This window comes from Ictidomys tridecemlineatus, chromosome 3 (genome assembly GCF_052094955.1).
Source record: "Ictidomys tridecemlineatus isolate mIctTri1 chromosome 3, mIctTri1.hap1, whole genome shotgun sequence".
NCBI classification, from domain to species: domain Eukaryota; kingdom Metazoa; phylum Chordata; class Mammalia; order Rodentia; family Sciuridae; genus Ictidomys; species Ictidomys tridecemlineatus.
The window spans coordinates 127,074,505-127,081,084 of NC_135479.1; positions in this window are offsets into that span (position 1 = coordinate 127,074,505).

The following is a 6,580-nucleotide window of genomic DNA, read 5'->3' on the forward strand; positions in this document are numbered from 1 at the left end:
TTTTTGTAACTATAGTTATTAGAGCCTTGTAATCAGACATTATTTTGTTACCCCCTTCCTGGTACTGTTCACATTTTTTTATAATGCTTGATTCAGGCCAATGAGAGTAAATAATTTAAAAGGGACAAGGAAAATGTGTTTTTCATTGGAATATATTTTATGATTACATGTTTCTATTTTGAAAAGCTATAGGTTTGGACAAATATTTACAAACCTGCTTTGCTAAGATTTCCAACTATGTCCCTGTTTATATCCTTTAGATTTGGCTCATAGGAAATAAGTGTTGCTACCAAAGGGACTGACTTCACTATCAATACATAATATATTTGAAATGCAGTATCATTCAAAATGAATATTATTTTGCCTCCACTTTTTTGGGTGGTACTGGGGGTTCAATCCAGGGGCACTAGAGCCCTGAGTTATAAACCCAGCCCTTTTTATATATTTATTTTGATACAGAGTCTCACTAAATTACCCAGACTGACCTTGAACTTGAAATCCTCTGCCTCAATCTCCTGAATTGCTGGGATTATAGCTATGTGCCACCATGCCCAGCTCAGCTCATTACATTGGAATTGAAGTATTTTCACCTATAGGAAAAGTTATTCTTTCTGCTTTAAGCTAAAATAAAAAGTATATATATTTCGATTCAACTGTGTGCGCACGTGTGTGGATGTATGTATGTGTGTGTGTGTGTGTGTGTGCGCAGTGCTGGGGAAGGACCCAGGGCCTTGCACACACCAGGCAAGTACTCTGCTACTGAGCTCTATCCCCAGACTTGGGTCAAATGTTTTAAAAAATGTTAATTCATGAATAATGTGAAATGTAGGTAACATACTTAATTTCACCATAATCTCCTCATCGGTCAAATTTGTGTTCTTTTTCTGTTTGTCTGAAGTCTTGGCACCATTGTCAACAGTTGTGTCACCAAGAGGTGCAGGTACAGTGTCAGTTAAAGACTGGGTGGAAATCTGCAGAGATATAGTTCATGACTGAGATTTGAAAAAAAAAATTTTCAGACATTCTTACTGGCACATTATTCAGTTCCTTAATTTTTTACCCAAACTAAGTTACTTCTCTTATTGTTTTAAAGAACACAATACTTTCAGACTTACAAAAGACATGAATTGAAAAAAAAGTGAAATATTTTTCTTTGCCATAGCATGAATGTATTTAAAAATGTAACTAGCAGCCAGGAGGTACAGTGGTGCATGCCTGTAATCCCAGTGACTTGATAGACTGAGGCAGGAAAATTCCAAGTTCAAAGCTAGCCTCAGCAACTTAGTAAGGCCCTAAGCAACTTAGAGAGACTCTGTCTCAAAATAAAAAATAAAAAAGAGGGCTGGGAATGTGGCTCAGTTGTTAAGTATCCCTGGGTTCAATCCACAGTGCCCGCCCCCTCCCCAAAAAAAGTATATCTAGGAAACTAGAAAGTCTATGAATAAAATTTATGTGTTCCCAGATCTAAAATAGTATAACAGGGGCTGGGGGTGTAGCTCAGTGGTAGAGTGCTTGCTTAGCACGTGTGTAAGGTACTGGGTTTCAGCCTCAGCACCACAGAAAAAATACATAAAATAAAGGTACTGTGTCCATCTACAATTAAAATATTTAAAAATACTTTTAAAATTAAAAAATAAAATAGTAAAACAACTTAGTAGAAGAGCAGCACACTTTAAAAATAAAGTTTTTAATTTAAAAAAAATACAAGAGACTAGAAATCTTCATGTTGAAATAACTATTACTAATTTCCAGGAAACATTTTACATAAATATAATGCCTACCCTCCCTTTCACTTTAAAGAGCCAGTTGTAAGGAATATAGAAAACACAGCCATCTGTCATGAGATGGGAATCCAATGGCAGTCCTCAGAACCACATCACAGTCCAGCCCCCTTAGTAGTTCTCTCCCTGGCTCCATCTGAGCTCATTACTATTGAAATTCTCCTCAGCTGGTGAGGAACTTTCCTCTCAACTCTCTTTTGAATGCTATCAAGGCTTTGAGAGAAATGTCAAAATGAGAAATAAAGTATCTGGGGAAGAGGAAAGAGCGAAGTTTTAGATAGAAGAGTTACCCACATTATGAAACAGAGAAAAAAAAAAAAAACAACAGAGAAATACATGACCTCTCTGGATGGAAAAGGGGGCAAGACATGGAAAGAAAACACCCAATGAGTTAAGTATTCTAACTTTTAAAGAAGCTATTAGATTTTCATTTTTCAAAAAAGTGGTTTTTGTTGAGTACTCTTTAGGTAAAAATTTTAATTTAATCTTAAATTAATTTTATCATAGTAAAATATTTTAAACTTGAAAGTTTTTTGAAATTATTATGAAAGTCAAATGCAAACAGCTGTTTTTAGAAACACACATGCACAGATGTGCACACCAGGTCATTAGTCACTCACTGATTTTGTATGATCTGGTCATGGGGCAATGACAGGCCTCCCCTCTACATCACCATCATCTTCCTCTGTTACTACTGCTGATGGTTCTGACTTCTTGGTTTTCAGCTGCGTTCATCACAGGAGCAAAGGAAGAAAAGCTAGTAAAATTCAAAGGTTGATATGTGACCATGTCTCTTTTTTTAAACTCAAAATGGGGTAGGGAGGGAAAGCATGGGAGGAAGATTACCTCTAGATAGGGAAGAGGGTAGGAGGGAAAGGGAGGGAGAAGGGGAACAGCATGGATGGTGGAAGGAGACCCTCTTCATTATACAAAATACATGTATGACTATGTGAATTGGGTGTCAACATATCTTATATATATCTTATACACAGAGATATAATAAATTGTAGTATAAAGGTGTATATTAAGAATTGTAAAATAATAATAATAAGATAAAGTGATTGGTAAAATCTACACTGAGGGAAACAGGACAAATGATCCTGCATCTTTTAAAGTACAGTGCAAGGAAGAGAAAGCAGGAGAACCAGCGTGAGGAAGGGGAGTATAAATCTCCAAAGACATTCCAGGGATCGCTCAACTAACTGCACCACGTGAACTTCATTCTGATGCTGCTTTACATAAACTATTTTTATTTTTTAAATTAAATTTAAGTTTTTAAAAAAATTTTAGTTGTAATTGGACACAATATCTTTATTTTATTTTTATGTGGTGCTGAGGATCGAACCCAGGGTGCCTCACACATGCTAGGTGAGCGCTCTACCACTGAGCCACAATCTCAGCCCCACAAACTATTTTTAAAAATCCAGTATATACCAGTTCTTAACCCACTGATATTCTAATTCTGAGATATGAATCCTTTTGGTTATGTTTATTTTTATATATTTACATATAATTTTTGAGTAAAAAATCATTTTTTGACTCTAAGGTCTATGCATTTATATAGCAAAACATCCTTTTATGCCACTGACAAATAAATTTCTAGAATAAATATATCTATAAATCCACACTTCTTCCTTCTAAACTGAAAATCATTTAAAGCATTGAGGAGCGAAAAATCCCAACTAGATGTAACAATATGGAGCAAGTATCAATCCCACTATCATGCTTAATTATAAAGTATAAAAATAAGGAAGAAAATGTAAAACATTCAATTGCATTTCTAACAAAACCATGAGATCAATGTAATCCTCAGAATCCAGGTGAGACTTAAGAGCCATCCAGTTTACAAAAAGCAGCATCTATGTAAGAGGAAGTAGGAACGATAGTAGCCTTTTATTTTTCCAGAAATAACCTTTTTGTCTATCAGTGCTTCACAACTTTCCATGTGATTCAGTGTTTTACCACTCTCTAATGTCTTACCAGGAGGAGTAAAACAGAGATTTTTTTCTGCTTTACTGTGTTGAAGTCATAGAACTTTAAGACACCTGGCACAGCTTGAGGATTCTCCTTTTGCTTTCCTTTGGGGACACTGTGCCAATGAGGTTTGTGCCAATGAGGTTTGTGCCAATGGAGCCCAGTGCTCTGGTATGCCCTAACAAAGAGAAATTCAGAAATGAATTGTAGTTTGAATTGCTCTAATACAATTAATTTTCAGAGATAAATTTCAAAATACATAAAACAAACTATACATACAATTTTAGATTTGATTAAATCTAGTTTTCTAAATTTCTACTTTTCCATAACTATTTTGCAAATGAACAGGAAAGATCAAAACAGAGTACTACTGGGAATGGAGTGCTGGGTTTGTTTGGGGAGAAGGACAGAAGTATAAAACCTGTATTTCCTCCTGTTAATCAACCAGCAAAGTAGCTCCCTAATTTACAAGGCTTAAGCCAAGAGCAAAAGACAAGGGACAGCAAACAGGAAGAAGGATGATTGCTCATGTCTGGTTCTGATCTAGGCATGAGACAAATAGAGAACACAGGGCAGCAGGCCCATTCCCACTTCAGCACTTCAGGAAATACAAATTTAGGGTTTTGAAACCAAGAACCCACCTTATACAGTGTTTACTGTTTAATGTCTTGTTTGAGGCGAGAGAGCTACCAGGGATTGAACTCGGGGCAACCACTGAGCCACAACACAAGCCCTTTTTATTTTTTAAGACAGGTGTCACTAAATTGCTTAGGGCCTCACTTAGTTGCTGAGTCTGGCTTTGAACTTGCGATCCTCCTATGTCAGCCTCCTAAACTGCTGGGATCACACTCATGCTCCACTGAACCCAGCAATACAATACAGTTTCCCCCTTAATCCATTCAAAATGATCTAGTAGTACATTAAATGGTTATGTTATATTTTAACCAATTTACCACTAATTACATTTAAACTGATTTTTTTTACTACATTTTGATATCTAAATAAAGGGACAAAACCCTTAATCTATGCTATTTTATTGTTTCCCTAGGACACACATGCTAAAAGTTACATTTCTGGGTCAAAAATTATACATGCTAAACTAATTTTCATTTATGATTTGTGTTTTCTAAAAAATTTTTTTGGTTGTTTTTATTTTTTTATTTTTAATTTTTTTTAAGTCTTTGGTATTAAACCCAGGGCCTCAAGCATGCTAAATACATGCTAAACACTAACACAGGTATACTTCCAGTCCCAAGATTTTAATGTTATGAACTTAAATTGGTTTGTTTTCTTCCCCAATCTCCTGTACTGGGGATTGAATCTAGGGATGCTTTACCACTGAGCTTCATTCCCAGTCCACCCACCCTTTTGCAAATTTGGAGACAAGAGTCTTGTTAAGATCCCAACACTTTCATCAAACCTGTGAATCTCCTACCTCAACCTTTGGAGACTCTGGGATCACAAGGGTGAGCCACAGTGCTTGGCTTCACAAATTATTATTATTATTATTTGCTTTTATTTTTTGGAGACAAAGTATCAACATTTTACCCAGGCTTATTTCAAACTCATGGACTCTGCAAAATAGTTGGAAATACAGGCATGTGCCACCAAGCCCAGATTTCATGCTTTTAATCTTTTTAAGAAACATTTATTTATTTATTTGTAGTTGGACACAATACCTTTATTTTATTTATTTTTAATGTAGTGCTGAGGATCGAACTCAGGGCTTCATGCATGCTAAGCAAATGTTCTACCACTGAGCCACAACTCCAGTCCTAATGTTTTTATTCTTTAATTTGTTTTTGGCAGTACTGGGTATTGAAGCTAGGAACATTGTACCACTGAGCTACATTCCCAGCCCTTTGCCTTTTGAAATAGGGTCTTGCTAAACTGCCCAGGCTGGTCTCAAACTTATGATCCTTCTGCCTCAGCCTCCTGAGCTGCTGGGATGATAGGCATATGTCACTATGCTCAGTCATCTTAAATTGCTGTTTTTTATTCTGGGTTTCTTATCACATGTAAAAGGTTTTATCAATATGAGATTATACTGCCAAGTGTGGTGACAAATACCTGTAACCTGTAGTCCCACCTGCTCAGAAAGCAGGAGCATAAGAATCACTTGAGCCCACAAATTTGAGACCAATCTGAGCATCACAGGAAGCCCCACCACACGCCCATAGAAAATGGAATAAAAGAAAAAAGTGGGTTTCTCCAATAACTAAACAGTGAGAAAATAACCAGAATTTAAATGCAAGGTTTGTGGTGTGGCTCATTGCTGGAGCTCTTGCCTAGCATGCTCAAGGACAGGAGTTTCCTTCCATGCTTATTCATATTAGCCCCAAACAGAAATCTAAAATGTCCAAGTCCTTCTATATAATGGAATACACACACACACACACACACACACACACACACACACACACACACACATATATATTTTTTCCAGCCCTGGGGGTTGAACCCAAGCACATCATACCACTGAGCTTGATCCTCAGCCCTTTTTATTCTGAGATAGAGTCTTGCCAAATTGCAGAGGCTGGCCTTAAACTTTTGATTCTGTTGCCTCACTTTCCTCAGTTACTGAAAGTAGTCATGTGCCACCAAACCTGGTTTACAATCTCTTTTCAATCCAGTCCAATGGTACACACCTGCCTTCCAGAGCTCAGGACATTAAAATAGGAGAATTGCTTGAGCTCAAGAGTTCAAGACTGTCCTGGCCAACATAGTGGGACTCCATTTCAAATAAAAAGAAAACTCAAAACTGATGGTCAAGTTTTCTTTCCTTTTACACGATTAAGAATTGAATCGAGGGGTGCATTACCATT